Raw genomic sequence first — 19,173 nt, 5'->3', positions numbered from 1 at the left:
CTGTATCCTTCCACTATAATAAAACTTAGCTGTGAGTATGACTACATACTGAATCCTGCGAGTCTTCTTTGTCAATCTTGACCTTGAAGATGGTCTTGGGGATTTGAAAATCGATTAATATAATATAGCACATGGATAAAATAAACGACAAAAACCATATGATCATCTTGATAGATACAGAAAAATGCATCTGACAAAATCCAACAGTTTAATAATAAAAATACTCAACAAACTAAGAATGGAAGGTAACTTTCACAACCTAACAAAGGGAATCTATGAAAAACCCATCATAATTAACAACAAACTTAATTGTGAAAGACTGAAAGATATACTGTTCGATCACTGCAGATGGTGACTACAGCCATGAAATTAAAAGACAGTTGCTCCTCGGAAGAAAAGCTATGATCAACCTAGACAGCATATTAAAAAACAGAGACATTACTTTGTTGACAAAGGTCCGTCTAGTCAAAGCTATGGTTTTTCCAGTAGGGATGTGAGAGTTGGACCATAAAGAAAGCTGAGCACCGAAGAATTGATGCTTTTGAACTGGTGTTGGAGAATACTCTTAAGAGTCCCTTGGACTGCCAGGAGATCAAACCAGTCAATCCTAAAGGAAATCAGTCCTGAATATTCTTTGGAAGGACTGATGCTGAAGCTGAAGCTCCAATACTTTGGCCACCTGATGCGAAGAGCCGACTCATTGGAAAACACCCTGATGCTGGTAAAGATTGAAGGCGGGAGGAGAAGGGGACGACAGAGAATGAGATGGTTGGATGACATCACCGACTTGATGGACATGAGTTTGAGCAAGCTCTGGGAGTTGGTGATGGACAGGGAGGCCTGGCATGCTGCAGTCCATGGGGTTCCAAGGAGTCGGACACGACTGAGTGACTGAACTGAACTGAATGATATACCCCTAAGATCAGGAACAAGACAAGACTGTCCACTGCCATCACTTCTATTTAACATTGTTTTGGAGGTTTTAGATAGGGTAATCAGCAAGGAAAAATATTTCATCCAGGTGCTCACTTTAGCAGCACATGTACTAAAATTGGAAAGATACAGAGAATATTTGCATGGCCCCAGTGCAGGGATGACACACAAATTCATGAAGCATTCCAAATTATTTATTTATTTATCTTTGGCTGTTCTGGGTCTTTGTTGCTGCTCAAGCTTTTCTCAAGTTGCGGGGAGCAAGTACCACTCTCCAGTTGCAGTGTGAGGGCTTCTCAATGCAGTGGATCCTCTAGCTGTGGAGCACAGTCTCTAGGACACTCAGGCTTCAGTATCTGCAGCTAGAGGGCTCAGTAGTTTCAGCTCCTGGACTCTAGAGCACAGGTTCAATACTTGTGGCCCACAGGCTTAGTAGCTCCGAAAATGTGGGATCTCCCTGGATCAGGGATGGCACTCGTGTCTCCTGCATTGGTAGGTGGATTCTTTACCACTGAGCCATCAGGGAAGCCCACATATTTTTAATTATTAGAGAAATGCAAATCAAAACTACAATGAGGTGCCAGAGTAAGACTGGTCTGAATGGCCATTATTTAAAAAATCTACATATAAGCTGGAGAGGGTGTGGAGAAAAGGGAAGCCTCCTAGATCGTTAGTGGGGCTATAAATTGGTGCAGCCATTATGGAAAACTATCAAGAAAGTGAAAAGATACCCTCATCCAGAATATGTAAAGAGCATTTACAACTCAACAATAAAAGGACAAATAACTTTAAAAGTGAGCAAAGTATTTGAAAATATATTTCTCTAAAGAAGATGTATAAATCAGCAATAAATACATGAGAACGTTTTCAACATCATTACCTATCAGGGAAATGCAAATCAAAACCATAACAAGATACTACTTCCCATCCACTAGGTTTGTTGTTGTTGTTCAGTCACTAAGTCGTGTCCCACCCTTTGTGATGCCATGCACTGCAGCACACTTGAGTTCCCTCTCCTTCACAGGGATACATCAGTCAGTCCAATGAATAGTCCTTCCACTAGGTTGGCTATAGTCAAAGATAGACAATGACATATGTTGGTGAGGATGTGGAATACTTGGAATTCTCGTACACTGCTGGTAGAAATGCAAAATAACGTGGTTCTGTGGCAAACAGTTAAGAGGTTCCTCAAAAAGTTAAACATAGTGGAAACAACATGAATGTCCATCAGTGGATAGAGAAAATATGGTATACCCACACAGTGAAATATTATTTGGCTATTAAAAAGGAGGTACTGATACATACTACAATATGTATAAAACTTGAAAGCATAGAACATCACCATTGTAGTCACAGAAGGTCACATGTTGTATGATCCCATTTTTTTTTGGCTGCCCCATCGGCTTGCAGGATTTTAGTTCCCCGACCAGGGACTGAACCCAGGTCCTTGGCAATGAAAGTGTGGCATTTTAGCCACTGGACGTCCAAGGAATTCCCTGTATGAATGATCCCGTTTTATGAAATGTGCAGAAATAAGCAAATTCATAGAGACAGAAATAAGATTAGTTTCTAGGGCCTGTTGAAGTTGGGGGGAAGTGAGGAACGACTGTTAATGGGTATGGGGTTTCTTTGGAGGGTGATAAATATGTTCTAAAATTGACTGTAGTGGTGATGGTTGCACAACTCCATGGCTATATTGAAATTCATAGAATTGTACACTCTAAGTGGATGAATGGTATGGTGTGTGAATTATGTCTCAATGCAGTTCAAAAAATGGCAAGGAAGCAATCAGGCGTGACTCCTGAGAGGAGAGGCTGGAGCAGGAGAAATAAATTGAAAGTTACTGGGCCACAGGTGGGGATGGGAGAGATCTGACTGGAGAGATGAGTAGGCGGGTAAGAGGATTTGGAATCAAGTCCTGGGACCTTTCCTTGCTGGAAATGAGGAAAGGCGGGGAGTTGAGGAAAGAAGGCCAAATAGGAGCAGACAATGGGGTGGGAGATACCCGTGTGATGTGGGCCAAGGGAGAGGAGTGTTTTGCGAAGGGGGAAGGGCTGAGTGTGTCCCAGGCAGTGGAGTGGGCAGGAAAGTGCAAGCACGAAGTAGGGCTAACCCCAGACTGTCTGCCCTCTTTGGCAAAAAGTCCTTGGTGGGCCCCGCTGAAGCCCCCCTGAGGCAGCAGGGGATGGAGTTAGGTGAAAGGGTAGGAGAAAGAGCACGGTTTGGTGTTCAGCACTAGGGTAGTCTCAGCCTGGCTGCTCACTGCCTACGTGACCTTAGAAAGACAGCAGACCTGCTTCCTCAGCTTCCAAATGGGGCTAGTTGTTGTTGTTCAGTTGCTAAATCACGTTCGACTCTTTGTGACCCCGTGGACTGTAGCACTCCAGGCAACTCTGTCCTCCACTATCTCCTGGAGTTTGCTCAAATTCATGTCCATTGAGTCAGTGATACTATCTACCATGTCATCCTCAGTCGCCCTCTTCTCCTCCCCTCAATCTTTCCTAGCATCTTTTCCAGTGAGTCGGCTCTTTGCATCAAGTGGCCAAAGTATTGGAGCTTCAGCTTCAGCATCAGTCCTTCCAATGAATATTCAAAGTTGATTTCCTTTGGGATTGACTGGTTTGATCTCTTTGCTGTCGAAGGGACTCTCAAGAGTCTTCTCCAGCACCACAGTTCGAAAGCATCAATTCTTCGGTGCTCAGCCTTTTTTGTGGACCAACTCTCACAACTGTACATGACTCCTGGAAAAACCATAGCTTTGACTAGACAGACATTTGTCGACAAACTGCCTTTTAATACACTGTCTAGGTTTGTTATAGCTTTCCCTCCAAGGAGCAAGTGTCTTTTAATTTTATGGGGCTAGTACTGCTGGCCTTTTAGGGTTGATGAGATGAAATACTGTACCCTCTGCAGACCACCTGACACATAGCACTTTAGCTGTTAAAAGCTCTGGCTCCAGAGATAGGCAGCTAGCTGTGTGATCTGGCCCGTTTCCTTCACTTCTCTGAACCTCAGTTTTCAGGAGGTTCAGGGACATCTGAGTCCAAACCACCTCACTGGCTTGTTGTAAGAGGTAGATGAGAAAATGCAAGGAAAGCATTTGGCAAGAGGCCCTAACGCGGTATGGGCTTCACGAAGAGCTGGTTGTTCCCTTCTGCTCTTAGCCCCTGCGCTGATGCACGCCCAGGCTGGGTGACAGTCAGGGTCAACCGGGAGCAACTCCCACTAACGATGTTCCTGAAGGAGTGGACTCCCTGCTCCTAGACAACCACTCAGCTCTGTCAGCTTGGCATCAGTGGGCCACGGAGAAAACTGAGACCAAGGGTAGAGGCTGGGCCTTAGCTGGAGCGGGGTGAGGGGTGGATGTGTGCCTGCCTGCGGGGTGGGGGGACTGTCGCCTCTCCTCCTCCGGTATTGGCTCCCAGACCCGCAACATGATCACCGCCTTGACCCCAGGAGGGAACAACTGCACTGAGGCCATCCTGTGACGCGAGTCCCTCAGTAAGGCCCCCTTAACCTTGAGCAGCTGCCGCGTGCACGGCCAACAGCTGGGCCCCGAGGCCCATAAATCACTGATGGCACAAGCCAGCCAGCGCGATCCGCGGGGCGGCTGCCAGGGGTGGGGGTGGGGATGTAGGCGCAGGCAGAGGCTCAGAAACACTCCCCTTTGCCCCCTCCCCCAAGCCATTCCATTCAAGCCCAGGGTGGCGGCTTTGTAGGCTTGCTGGGCAAACTTTCCTTAAATCCACCGAGGTCTTCCGACACCACAGACCCTGCACACGGGGAAGCAGAGTGGACGTCCGGGGAGGCTACACGCGTCTTCCAGCCGGAGGCCCTGCGCATCTTGCCTGCGTCCTGGCGGGCGAACCCGGAGGAGGGGGTGGCACAGGAAGTCAGCTAATCCTGCAGATTCCACAAATGCGCCCAAACATATGCTCCCCGCCGCGACCACCGGGCAGAGGCAGAGAGACCACCACCCAGGGGACTCGGACACACGCCCCGGGCGATGTTAGTGCAGGGCACCAGAAGACAGCCTGGATTTTTCCATTATCTGATGAGAGTGCATTCCAGACCGTTCATCCACGTGTTTACTTTGCTCCTGTGTGATTTGTCTAGAAATGTCTGTAATGGCATTTTCTCTTTAACATTGTAATAGGCCGCGGAGAGGAGAAGAGTGTTAACCATTATTTGCCATTAGACTCCTCATAGCAAAGAACTGGCAGGTGGTGGAAACACACGTAGGTCGTTAACACGACCTTCTGGCAATCTGCCCCGCTTGTTTAGGTCTTGAAAAAACTGGAAACAATATGGAAAGAGTTGTTTGGGCTGGTGAGGTGATTTGCTTTTAATTGTCCCCGGAAAAATTAATCTATGGGGTGGGGAGGACGGTAGCCCTCACGTCTGGTGGTGACTGGGTGGGGTTTCTGGGGGTGTCAGTGATGTTCTATGGTCCATACAGGAGTAGGTTGTTACCTGGGTTGTTGTTGTTCAGTTGCTCAGTCGTGTCTGACTCGGCAACCCAAAGGACTGCAACACGCGTGGCTCCCCTGTCCATCACCATCTCCCAGTGTCCATTGAATTGACGATGCCATCCAACCATCTCATCCTCTGTCACTCCCTTCTCCTAGGCCCTCAGTCTTTCCCAGCATCAGGGTCTTTTCCAATGAGTCGGCTCTTCGCATCAGGTGGCCGAAGTATTAGAGATTTGGCTTCTGCATCAGTCCTTCCAATGAGTATTCAGGGTTGATTTCCTTTAGGATTGACTGGTTTGATCTCCTTGCTTTCCAAGGGAATCTCAAGAGTCTTCTCCAACACCATGATTACCTGTGTAAGTTTGCTCTATTCACCTAGCTGGACACTTACCATTTGTGTGCTTTCCTGTAAGTTTTACTTCAATAGAATGTTTGCTTTCACAAATGATTGTGAATGGTATCTTCTTATTCGTAAACAGTAAGATATTTTCAAAGGTACTCATAGAGTGAAAGGGAATTGATTGATTACCGAAGCCGATTCCACTGCTGTGCTGATGAGAAAGGAAGAGTCAGAATGAAACTGTTCACCCAGACCCACCGAGTCAGAGGCTGAACCAGAAAAGGGACCTCAAAACCCCCTCATTTCTATTCTACCAAACCAGGTGACCTCTGCAAGCCCAGATTAAGAAAACTTTTAGCGGATAATGATTTTTTAAAAAAAGAATAGTGACAACATTTAAAAATTAATATTGGTGTTACTTTAGTTTTGGGGTTAGTTGTATGTATAAAAGCTACAAAATTCAAAAAGTTACCAAAAAAGTATGATGCAAAGTGTCAGTCCCATTTTTAGGGACTCTGTCCCACCCCAGCCCAGGTACCATTGCAGAGACTTCTGGTTATCTTTCTGGAGACAATCTGTGTGTGATTAACATGCTTTTCTTATTCACACGAAGGGAACACACTGGACACACCGTTCTACACCTCGTTCCCATCACTTCATAGCTCACACTGGACCCTGTTCATTTTACCTTCTGAGCCACCAGGGAAGCTCTAACCCTGTTCATTTGAATACCCTTAGCTGCTGCCCACCCACACCCCTGCCTTTTAAAGGCTATAGAGTGCTCCTTTGTACGGACTATTTAAACAAATCCTCTATTAGTGGACATTTAGACTGGTTCTAATTAGTTGATATTAGATCGATGCTTCAATATTTAGACTTTTTCATGTTATTTGGCAAAAGTGTACATAGATCATAGGATAAATTCCTGGAAGCAGTAGTGGCTCAAGGGTGCATCCACTTAGAATTTTACTAAATATAGCCAAATTGCTAGCCTAAACTGTGTCATCTTACAGTCTCAAAAACAAGGTACCAGAGCACCTGTTTCCCTGTACTCTTGCGACACAGTGTTTTCAAATTCTTTGGATGGTGCTGATCTGATAAATTCAAAAGGGTATGTGAGGCTGATTATCATGTATGTTTCTCTTATTCTGAGGCAGACTGAACATTTTTTCATTTGTTTGAATCATTTGTTTTTTTCACTGTGAGAACCATCTGTCCATATCCTCTGTCCATTTTTCTATTCTTTTGTTTTTTTAATTTTCCAATTCCATTTTAAACTGACTTGTTGGCTTTGTATTATCAAATTTTTATTTGGGAATGTCATTTGTAGAGTGAAAAAAATCACACTCCTTCAGCACAAAAACCAGTTATTCCTTGTGTGTTCCTTTCATGGTCTCTTCCAGGAGCATACATACTTTGACACTGTTACAACTAATTAATAGTATCTACACTTAGTGGAGGTTTCCAGGTGGCTCAGGGGTAAAGAATCCACCTGCCAATGCAGGAGACTGAGGTTTGAGTCCCGGTTTGGGAAATATCCCCTGGAGGAGAAAATGGTAAGCCACTCCAGTATCCTTGCCTGGAGAATTCCATGGACAGAGAGACGCCTGACAGGCTACAGTCTTGGGGTCTCAAAAGAGTCAGACATGACTTAGTGACTGAACAACAACAACCATTTAGTGAGTACTTCCTGGTTGCCAGGTGTTGTTCTAAGCAGTGGTAAGGGTACATGAAATTTCTAGTTCTGCTTTTTCACATAATGCAGCAGGAGTGGTTTTCATGTTGCAACATTGTCTTTATGACTCTCACTTGCAATGGCTGCTTAGCAAGCTGTCAAGATACTGGCTATCCTATCATGGAATCAACTGTTTTCTAATTGTTAACTTTCAGTTGCATCTATTGCTTTATCATTTCTGATTAGTAAACTCTTCAAATATATTTTAATTAAATTCTTTAATTTAATTAAATTCTTACACTGATGTTGTAAGCTGCATCCTACTTTGCCTGTGTTGTCACTCATGAGTCCAGGCTCCTCTGTCCATGGGGTTTTCCAAGCAAGAACACTGAAGTGGTTTGCCATTTCCTTCTCCAGGGGATCTTCCCAACCCAGGGATCGAACCCAGGTCTCTTGCCTTGCAGGCAGATTGTTCACTGACTGAGCCACCAGGGAAGCCCAGGAATACTGTAGTGGGTAGTCTATCCCTTCTCCAAGGGTTCTTCCTGATCTAGGAATCGAACTAGAGTCTCCTGTGTTGTAGGTGAATTCTTGACCAGCTGAGCTACCAGAGAAGCCTTCATTAAATCTTCTTTACTTCAAAAAAGCACATAGAAATGGCCACCCAGTGGCTGTCTGGGTTCACACTTCTAGGTCCAGTTCTTTCTCCCTTGTCTTCCTCCTCGCCTACTGGACAGATGCAGAGATCACCAGAGGGAGGGGCCAGCGTGGGAAGGAGGAGGCGTGTCCACAGAGAGGCTCAGCGGTGAGCCAAGCGGTGGTCCTTCATTCTTTTTTTTTTTCTAAGATGTTTTTTTGGGCTTCCCTGGTGGTACAGTGTATAAGAATCCGCCTGCCAAAGCAGGGGACACAAGTTTGATTCCCAGTCCGGGAAGATTCCACATGCCTCGGGGCAGTAAAGCTCGTGTGCCACAACTACTGAGACTGCCCACCTAGAGCCTGGGCTCCACAATAAGAGAAGCCACCACAGTAAGAAGCCCATGCACTGCAAGGAAGGGTAGTCCCCACTTGCTACAACTAGAGAAAGCCCTTTCTTAGCAACGAAGACCCAGCACAATCAAAAATAAAATAAATAACTTTTTTTTTTTTTTAAAGATTTTTTTTCTTGATGTGGACCATTTTTAAAGTCTTTATGGAACTTGTTACAATATCGCTTCTGTTTTATGCTCTGGTTTTTTGGCTGGGAAACACGTGAGATCTTATCTCCCTGATCAGGGATAGAACCCACACCCCCTGCATTGGAAGGCGAAGTCTTAACCACTGGATCCTTCACTTTCGTTTTGCTCTCCACAGCTTGCTGTACAGGCCCCTCCCTTGCTGGTGCCACCAGCCTGAGGTCACACAGCCAGGGTGGCAGATCTAGACACAAGCTCCAGTGTTCTCATATCCAATCTGTGGCTCTTTTTCCTGCAACCAAGAGGGAGAATCTAGGGAATCGCGGGAGAGGTGAGTCTCCAGCGAGAATGGGGGACAGCAGGGGGGGTCACTGCTCAGCTATGCTGTACCGGATGCCAGGCTATGCTAGCCAGCTCAGCTTCCTTCAACCCCAGCTTTCTGGACTCAAACTCACAGAACCCAGTACTGACCACAGTGTGCTGAAAAGATCCGTGATTTGCCTGCCTCCTTGTAGTGATGCCTGCTTTTGTTTTCCGAGCACCTCTCTTTCTACTGGGAGGCTGACTCTACCCCATCTCATGGCAGGATGGTCACTCCCAGGGCCTTGTTGTTGCTGTTCAGTCACTAAGTTGTATCCAACTTTTTGTGACCCCCTCGACTGCATACGCCAGGCTTCCCTGTCCTCCACTATCTTCAAGAGTTTGCTTAAATTTATGTTCGTTGAGTTGGTGATGCTATCTAACCATTCCATCCTCTGCCGCCCTCTTCTCCTTTTGCCTTCAATCTTTCCCAATAACATGGTCTTTTCCAATGAGTCACCTCTTCCCGTCAGGTGGCCAAAGTATTGGAGCTTCAGCTTCACCATCCTTCCAATGAATATTCAGGGTTGATATCCTTTAGGATTGATTGGTTTGATCTCCTGGCAGCCCAAGAGTCTCTCAAGAGTCTTCTCCAGCACCACAGTTCAAAAGCATCGATTCTTCAGTGCTCAGCTTTCTTTATGGCCCAGGGCCTTGACTACCACCTAACTAGGGGACTGGGCCCAGCAGTCAAGGTTTGGATAATGAAGGTGCCCAATCTCAACCCAGAGTGACTGGTCAGAGGAACATGCAGCCCTGTCTTGGCCAATCAGTTCTTTCCCATCCATCTTGCTTAGGGACACCAGGAGGGACAGGGTTCTACTTTCAGGTTATGACCTTCGAAGGTAGAGGCTGGAGGTTGTCAGCAGCTGCCTTTCCCACCAGTTGGACAAGGTCTGGCTATGGCCAGAAGGAATGAGACACACATTCAAGGAGAAATAGGGACAAGCAGGGTCAGGAAAAGGAGAGCCTTGCCCATCCTGTGTCTTCCAGCCACGCCTTGAGTATACTTCCCCTGGGCTTCACTGTTACCTGGTCACCCAATTTCTACACCAACTCAAGAGGAAGGCCAGGTATATTTTTTGACTGGGATCCAGAGTTACTAGTGATCAGAACTGCCAGAGTTACTGATTATTCTTAGCATAAATGAAATGCCCAACCTCAGTGAATCAGTAGTGAAAGAAGTGAAGGTGTTAATTGCTCAGTCATATCAGACTCCTTGCAACCCCATTGACTGTAACCCTCCAGGCTCTGTCCATGGGATTCTCCAGGAAAGAATACCAGAGTGGGTAGCCATTCCCTTCTCCAGGGGATCTCCCCAACTCAGGGATTGAACCCAGGTCTCCTGCATTGCAGGCGGATTCTTTACTGTCTGAGCTACCAGGGAAACCTAGTGAAATGAAACAAAATGCCCAAATGAAGTGAATTTCAAGTGAAATGCCCAACATCAGTGAATCAGTAGAGCACAGTGCTTAAGAGCACGGTTCTGAAAAGCCAGATTACCTGGCTTTGTGAATTCACTAGCAGTAGAAATTTGGCTATATTAATTGTCTTCCTCTAAACTTCATCCTTTTTATCTGTAAAATGGAGATGATAAAGACACACTCGTGATAAGTACTCAGTATAGGTGGGTTGCTATTTTTCCTTTGTTGCTTGTTATACTACTTGTGGACTTCTCAGGTGGCGTTAGTGGTAAAGAACCCATCTGCAATGCAGGTAGATTCTGGAGACAAAGGTTTGATCCCTGGGTAGGGAAGATCCTCTGGAGGAGGGCATGGCAACCCACTCCAGTATTCTTGCCTGGAGAATCCCATGGACAGAGGAGCTTGGCGGCTACAGTCCACTGGACTGCAAAGAATTGGCTACAACTGAAGCAACTTCACACACACGCATACTGTTAGTATTTTCATTTTAATATTTATTATGTGTGTTTGGATTATGATGATAATTGTTGGCTAATATTATTTTCTACAATTGATATTTTTTTGAAGGCCCACGTGCCAGGTGGTGCACTAAGTCCTCTATGTGGATGATCTCAGGGCAAGTACGAGGAATGGCAACTCACTCCAGTATTCTTGCCTGGGAAGTCCCAGGACACAACTTAGCAATCTAACAACAACAACAAATTGTCCTCTTATGTGCCAAATGCAGAGATGCACACAATGCTATTACTGCTCTCATGATACTCACAGAAGAGAGAGGGAGCCAACCGTGGACACGGAAACCAACAAATCTGAGGAAGAACAGAGTTCTTAAGGAGCAGAAGACACTGCAATGGTGGGGGTACATGTAAGCTGGCAAGAGCAGAGACACCTCCACCCATGCATTTCCAGCACCAGACACAGCTCCTGGCAGCCAGTTGGGGTTTAGTTAGTGTTGAATGAACAGAAGAGCTAGTGACGCTGGGGAAGGGCCCCCTGGGAATGTGTTCTCCAGGCTAGGGCTTGCAGAAAAGAGTTGTATTGGGCCGGGGAAGACTGAGTCTGAAAATTCCTGGCTTTGAGAAACCCAGGTTTACTTTTAACATGGAAAACTTGGGGGATCTCACATTAAAACCTGGGCTTGGGGGCCTCTCCTGGAAAGTTGGAAGATCTTGCAACCTGGGGCCCACAATTCTGCCAGGTGACTGTCCCTCTGCTGAGCAGCAGTGGCTCCCTCCAGGCATGAGCCTCGTTGTCCTTCAGTCATTTGCTCCTACTTTCCTTCCTGGTCCACGAAGGCAGCTGTGTGGACTCTTGTATTGAACCCATGCTCCTGGGTTTCCTCCCTACTCTTATTTAGAAGACTTCTAATTCAGCGATTCTCAACTTGAAGGGTGCTGGAAAGATAGCCTCTTACACACTAGACAGATTCTAGCACAACTCCTTCCCCCGTCCTTCCTCTCCCCACGCATGGTGAAGATCACTTTTGGAGGCCCAACCTCACCCCTGGCACACTGGCAGTGCTGAAGTGTGGAAATTCCACCCATGAAGTTTCCCTGATTCTGCAGGAAGATGTGTAGACTCTAATCTCACACACCAGGATCACCCCCTCCTCTCTAATCATCGCTAGAGCTTGTCACTTAGCAACACAGCATCTGTGGGGTAGCAACCGCTCACCATTTCATTCATCCCTTCAACAGACACTGACTGAGGTGCTCCCACGCCCTGGATAGGCAGAGACTCAAAAAAAGATGGTTGTGAGAATGAATGAAGATACAGGGATGAATGAGGCCCGAAAGGAGGTCAGACTCTGGAGAAAAACAGATTTTAAAAAAAAGATTTGTAATACAGGCCATGGTAGATGTATGTATGCATATGTAATTTCCAAAGAGGAAGCGACAGTCCTATACAGGGAAGTCAGAGACTGAAGATGGAATAGTTCAGTTCGGTCTTAAGAGAGGCAGGAGTTTGTTGGGACAGGAAGAAAGAACAAGAGAAACCACATTCCCGGGCACAGGAACATCACAGGCGAAGGCTCCAGGCATGTGGAACCACATGGCGGGTCTGAGGCTACAGGGAAGTAACAATATCAATAGAGCAGAGAATGTACCAAGATTCTGAAAAATCTACATCCATGAAGGGTCAAGCCAGTCTCAACATTCAGACAATAAGATCGGGGTTTCCTTTGAGAAAGAGGGTAGACTTGCATCCCTGCACAGCCCCCTCTGAGCTCAGGGCCTGGACTGCAGTGGTCAGGAGAATGTTTGCAGAATAAAATTGAAGATGAAAACAGAGACAGGAAGGGAAAACAGGAACTATCCACACGCCAGGCACAGTCAAGACGCTGCCTGAAAGTGAAAGTCTCTCAGTCGTGTCCAACTCTTTGCAACCCCATGGGCTCTTCTGTCCATGAAATTCTCCAGGCCAGAATACTGAAGTGCACATAGCTGTTCCCTTCTCTAGGGGATCTTCCCAACCCAGGGATTGAACCCAAGTCTCCCACATTGTGGTCAGATTCTTTACCGTCTGAGACAGTAGGGAAGTCCAGATGCTTCCTGGGTGCTTCCCAAATACTTTCTTACAGAAGTCCCCTACACACAAAAAAGTTCCATTCGGAGAGTGCATTTTGTAAGTCCAATTTGTTCATAACTCCAACAAAGTTAGCCTAGGTACCCAACTAACACAATCAGCTTTATAGTACTGTACTAGGTTTAGAGTACTTTTCACACAAATAATATGTTCATTAAAAAAACACACAAATAAAGAAAACGTTTTTAATATTATTGTACAGTACCTCAAAAAGTACAGTAGTACAGTACAACAGCTGGCATGCAGGGGCTGGCATGCACACTGGCATCTGTGAAAGTTTGCAGCTTGAAGATTTGTATATAGGGAACTTACTGTACTTGTTTCCTTCTGGAGAAGGGGACGACAGAGGACTAGATGGTTAGATGGCATCACCGACTCAATGGACATGCGTTTGAGCAAGCTCCAGGAGATGGTGAAGGACAGGGCAGCCTGGCGTGCTGCAGTTTATGGGGTCACAGTCAGACGCATCGTGTGCACTACCTCCCTCACTCTGTTCTTAATCGTGCGGCTCTGTTTTCTCCATTCATTAATCCCTTTATTCATTTCCAGGCAGAAAACAGAGACAAAACTAGCTGTTTTAGCAGGGAGAAATTAACGGGGGAAATTGGTTAAACAGATTTTTAAAAATATATTTTACTTATCGATGGCGGCGCTGGGTCTTCTTTGGACTTCCTCTAGTTGTGGCAAGCAAGAGCTATTCTTTGTTGCAGTGTGCAAGCTTCTCACTGCAGTGGCCTCTCTTGTAGGGGCCAGTCTGTGCAGAGCACAGACTCTAGGCACACGAGTTTTAGTAGTTTGGGTGCCAGGGCTTAGTATTTGAGGCTCTCAGGCTCTAGGTCTCCAGCTCAGTAGTTGTGGCACACAGTCTTATTTGTTCCGAGGTATGTGGAACCTTCCTGGACCAAGGATCGAACCCCTGTCCCTGGTATTGGCAGGCAAATTTTTATCCACTGTACCACCAGGGAAGTCCTAAACAAATATCGCAGGACTGAAAAGGCGAGGCTGGAGTTAACAGAGAGCCAGTAACTGCAGGTGGCCACCACCTGCCTTGGGCCTGGGAGGACGAGGGCAAGAGCTAGAGCTGGAGAACCGGCACACCTGGAGGAGGGGCCCATGGAGCCTGGACTCCGATGAGGCCATCGTGATAGCACCACACCTCCTCCCCCACCAGTTCCTCAAAGCACCCGTTATTCCTCTGCATCCCTAGGCTTCCCAGTGCAAGCGCCAAAGACTCTCTACCTGAAGGACTTTCTTGGGCCACAGGAACTTGCTCAGACTGAATGTGGGCAGTATGAGGGTGCCAGGAAATTAACACTCCCAGGAGCAGCCCTGAAGGATGGGAAGTAGAAGTCAGTGGATAACTAGCATGCTTCCCTAATCCAGAGTAGCACTACCCCAAGGACTGCTCTGCACCACTCCCAAAGGGAGCCTGTGGTGAGCCCTAGCTGCCCACAGTGGTGCTGTTGTTAGTCGCTCAGTTGTGCTCGACTCTTTGCGACCGCATGGACTGCAGCCTGACAGGCTCCTCTGTCCATGGGGATTCTCCAGGCAAGAATACTGGAGTGGTTCACCATTCCCTTCTCCAGGGGATCTTCCTGACCCAGGAATCGAACCAGGTCTCCCATATTGCAAGCAGATTCTTTAAATTCTGAGTCACCAGGGAAGCCCCCAGTGGTAACCAATCATTAACGTACCCCGTATATCAACCACATCCTGGGCATCAGCTTCCTTACTTTTCCTGTCTTACTTTTCCAATCCTCTTACTGGGACTTCCTGGGCTCACTTTCAAAATAAGCTACCTGTTCTCAGATTCTTGCCTAAGGACCTGCATCTGATGAAATCTAAGGTAAGATGTTACCAGAAGTGGTTCTAGGAAGTAAGCTCTCAGAACAGGATTTTGGAATTGGATCACTTGCCAGCTAGACGGCAATGAGTTCTCTGTTATTCATGGTGAGTGGGATGGAGACGACCCCAAACATGCTGGACCAGCACAAGGACTAAGACTCTCATCTTTGTCAATGGGGATGCGGTACAGGTGGAAGATGCCGCATTGGTATCTGCAGCAATGCTACTGCGTGAAAAACACCAGGGTCAGGGATTATTATCAGGATTTGGGGGCTTTTTAAAAAATATTTATTTATTTGGCTGCGCTGGGTCTTAGTTGCAGCATATGAGATCTAGTTCCCTGACCAGGGATCGAACCTGGGCCCCCTGCATTGGGAACACGGCGTCTTAGCCACTACACCACTAGGGAGGTTCCTAGTTGGCTGTTTTAACTGCCACAAGAACCCAAAAGGAAGAAAACAATTGGCTCAAGTCAGTCAACAATCAACTCAGAGCATGATATGGAAGCCAGAAAGTCACCATGGTGACGTCTAAAGAGACCCTCATCTCCTGCAACCAGAGGACAGACAGTGCTGGAAATCAGGCCCAAGATTTTATTTATGAGTTACAAAGAAGGCTGAACTCGCAGCCCCAGCAAGTCTCCTCTGCTAGGGACTAGAAAGAGAAGGAGTGAGGCTCTGAGGCCTGGATGTGACATTGAGTAGATGCCTTAAGAGAACCTTAAACACCTAGATTCACCATAACCATCAGGGACAGCAGGACTGGCTCCTCCTTTCACTGAGAGAAGGTGAAGAAAGAATCCTTGGGATTCCAGACACAGTTTTGTAGCCCCCTTTGTAAGTAATGAGGCTTCCCCCATGGCTCAAGCAGTAAAGAATCCTCCTGTAATGCAGGAGACGTGGGTTTGATCCCTGGGTCGGGAAGATCCCCTGGAGAAGGAAATGGCAAGCCACTCCAGTGTTCTTGCCTGGAAAATCCCAAGGACAGAGGGCCTGGCAGGCTACAGTCCATGGGGTGGCAAATAATCAGACACAACTGAGCATGTGATGGATTTGTAAGTAACAATTTGCTTTGAGAATTGGGGTGAATCATTCCAGCCAGTAGAGTAACCTCTTTCTTTACCAGATGGGAAGTGCCAAATGTCCAGATTCCAATTGAATGAAACCATAGCTGTGTCCCCTAATATTAGGACACATTCCTCCTTTGGGAACTAAGGCCTCCCATCAAGCTAAAGGTATGGGAGAAGGAACTGAAAGTAGGTGTAACAGTGAGAGGTGCTGCTCCCAGTCTAGACCTCAAACAGTACCACATATTGACCACATGTGCAAGAAAGCACGTGTAAGACAGACTCCTATCCTTTCAGGGTGTTCTTCTCAACTGGCATCAGAAAAGAATTTTCAGTAGGTCATTCCACCATTCTTTCAGGCCAGCTGCCCCTAGGTGATGGGGTACATAGTAACACTACTGAATTCTATGCACACATGCTCACACCTACAGTTCTTTTGCTAGGAAGCCAGTCCCTTGATTGGATGTGCTGTTGAATGGAATACTATGAAAGTGCAAAAGGCATTTTAAGAGACTATGGACAGTGATGCAGGGAGAAGCACTGATGACAGGATGTATGTTTTTTCTAGAGAGGAAAACTGCTGCCAACTCCATGATGAAAGGGGTCCAGGGTAACCAGCCTACAAGCAAGTGGCTAGCCCCTGGGGGATGATGGCATGCAGGGTTGGGGAGGTGAGTGCTGGTCTCTGCTTTGGAAGGTTATACACTCAGGAACGGCAGAAGCCAGATCAACTTGTTGAGGGGAGGGCCTTGTTAGCTGTGCATATTATCTTCATCCTTGCCACATGGACCCACTTGAACCAGGGTGGCCAGGGAAAGAGGCTGACTGACAGCTGCGGAATGTGTCATTTTGCCCTCTTGATAATATTGAGAGCCTCCTCTGCAACAGATATCCTGTGAAGAGCATTCAAATATGACACAAATAGGTCCACACTGCCTGTTCTGACCACCCCATCTACATAGCTCTTCCCTAGTTTCCCTGTTGGACTTCCCTGGTGGCTCAGTGGTAAAGACTCTGCCTGCAATACAGGAGACCCGGGCTTGATCCCTGGGTCGGGAAGATCCCCTGGAGTTAGGGCATGGCAACCCACTCCAGTATTCTTGCCTAGAGAATCCCATGGACAGAGGAGCCTGGCAGGCTGCAGTCCATAGCATTGCACAGAGTTGGACACGACTAAATTGACTTCAGCAGCAGCAGTTTTACTGTTACTCGTCTTCCAGTCCTGTCCCTTCAAGTCTCTGTTAGTCATGGGCTATAAGTCTAATCTCAGGTCATCCCCAAGTCTAGACCATGTAGACAATGACATACTACTCCAGTTTCGCCCCTTGGGAGGATTTCTCTTCACCATTGCTTTCTCAAGAACTCATGATTAGGGTTGTAGGGTGACAGGCTGCTGCTGCTGCTGCTAAGTCGCTTCAGTCGTGTCCGATTCTGTGTGACCCCATAGACAGCAGCCCACCAGGCTCCACCGTCCCTGGGATTCTCCAGGCAATAACACTGGAGTGGGTTGCCATTTCCTTCTCCAGTGCATGAAAGGGAAAAGGGAAAGTGAAGTTGCTCAGTCGTGTCCGACTCTTAGTGACCCCATGGACTGTAGCCTACCAGGCTCCTCCATCCATGGGATTTTCCAGGCAAGAGTACTGGAGTGGGGTGCCATTGCCTTCTCCGATAGGCTGATGGGGAACTTATAATAGAAGGATCAGGCTGAAGACACCTGATCAATCACCAAGAGACAATGAGGCTTTTTGTGATGCATCAGAAAGTTCCCAGCACGATTAGAAAGATGTTGCTTTTGTTGTTTAGTTGCAAATTCATGTGCGACCTCCTGGATGCACCAGCAGGTTCCTCTGTCCATGGGATTACCCAGGCAAGAATACTGGAGTGGGTTACCATTTCCTTCTCCAGGGGATCTTCCCAACCCAGGATTGAACTCTCATTTCCTGGGTCTCTGGCATTGGCAGGCAGATTCTTTACTGCTGAGCCAATGTGAAAGCAATGCCATCGGCAAAACCCAGTGTGGAAAATTCTAAAAGACAAATGATCTGGTTTCTTAAAAAAATTTTAAAGGAGAGGAAATGTTATAGATTAAAAGAGGGTTAAGAGACAAATCAATCAAGTGCAATATATGAACCTATTTGTATCCTGACTGTAACACACAAATTATTAGAAAATCACTTATGGTATAATCAGAAAAGTATGAACACTGGTGACTGGCTATTAGATAATTATTTAGGAATTACTGTTAATTGTTTTTAGGTATGAAAATTATTTTGCAGTTATGTTAAAAAACTAAGTTCTTAGCTATGAAAGATTGAATCCTTCCCTGTTAGAGATACATACTGAAGTCCATTTATGACTGAAAGAGAATGAAGTCTAAAATTTACTTTAAAGAAACCAGGCAGGTATGGATGAAACAAAATTGTATGTTGATAAAGACCGATGTTAGATGATAGGTATGGGTTCATTATATTATTCTACTCTCTGGTAAGTCTTAAATTTTCCGTACTAAAATGTCATTTCATTTTGTTTTAATGTATCTTGACCTTATGCTCTCCTTGGCCTCATTTCTCTAGTTTCTGCTCACATCAGAGTTTCTCCAAAGATTAATCACTCCCTCACTCACGTTCTCACGGTCCTCTCTGGTTTGGCTTTCAACTATGTTGCTCCTTTGAAATTACTCCCAACAACTTCACCAAGGGTGTCCCCGTTAGGAGATTAAATGGTCACTTTTCCTTTGTCCTCCTTTTCCTTGACCTCTCCATGACATTCCACACTGTCAATCCCTCTCTCTTTCTTTGGAACACTTTCTTCCCTTGACTTCTGAGAGACCACTCTCCTGATTTCCCTCCAACTTCACTGGCCACTATCTATTCCAGTCCCATGATTTTAACTACACTACAGGTTCTCAACTTTCGAATTTAAATCTCTAGCCCTTGGGACTCCCCCGGTGGTCCAGCAGTTAAGACTCCACTCTTGGAATCTCTAGCCCTGCTTTCATCCCTGGGAATTCTCCTTAAATACCTACCTCCCCCTGGTATCTCCACTTGGATATCTCAATGGCAGCTCAGGTGTAACATACCAAACCCCATTTCGGTTTCCCCCAAATCTTCCCCTAGTCTTCCTCATGGCAGTTCAAAGCACCGCCATTCTTCTAGCTTCCCGTCCTCGAAGCCTCTCTCCTTCAAGACTCCTGTCTAATCCATCAGCAAATCTGGTCATTTCTACCTTCCATTGGTGTCCTGAATCACACCTCTTCTCCCTGGCTCCTCTCTGCTCAAGCTCTCACCAGGGGAACCT

General features: G+C 46.4%; 1 long non-coding RNA gene and 1 other non-coding gene across 2 annotated transcripts in view; one reads left to right on the top strand and one right to left on the bottom strand.

Moving 5' to 3' along the window:
* Window positions 1-19,173, bottom strand: part of LOC145544677 (uncharacterized) — a 79,419-nt gene that overhangs the window by 41,156 nt on the left and 19,090 nt on the right. The gene's annotated exons all lie outside the window — the stretch shown is intronic.
* LOC145504025 (U6 spliceosomal RNA) lies at window positions 1,022-1,128 on the top strand. The gene has a single exon (XR_014052017.1). It is a non-coding gene; the product is annotated as a U6 spliceosomal RNA (small nuclear RNA).

This window comes from Giraffa tippelskirchi, chromosome 4 (genome assembly GCF_054371585.1).
Source record: "Giraffa tippelskirchi isolate mGirTip1 chromosome 4, T2T-mGirTip1v1.2.pri, whole genome shotgun sequence".
NCBI lineage: Eukaryota > Metazoa > Chordata > Mammalia > Artiodactyla > Giraffidae > Giraffa > Giraffa tippelskirchi.
The sequence above is the reverse complement of the archived record's forward strand: the minus strand, read 5'-3'. Positions and strand labels throughout refer to the sequence as shown.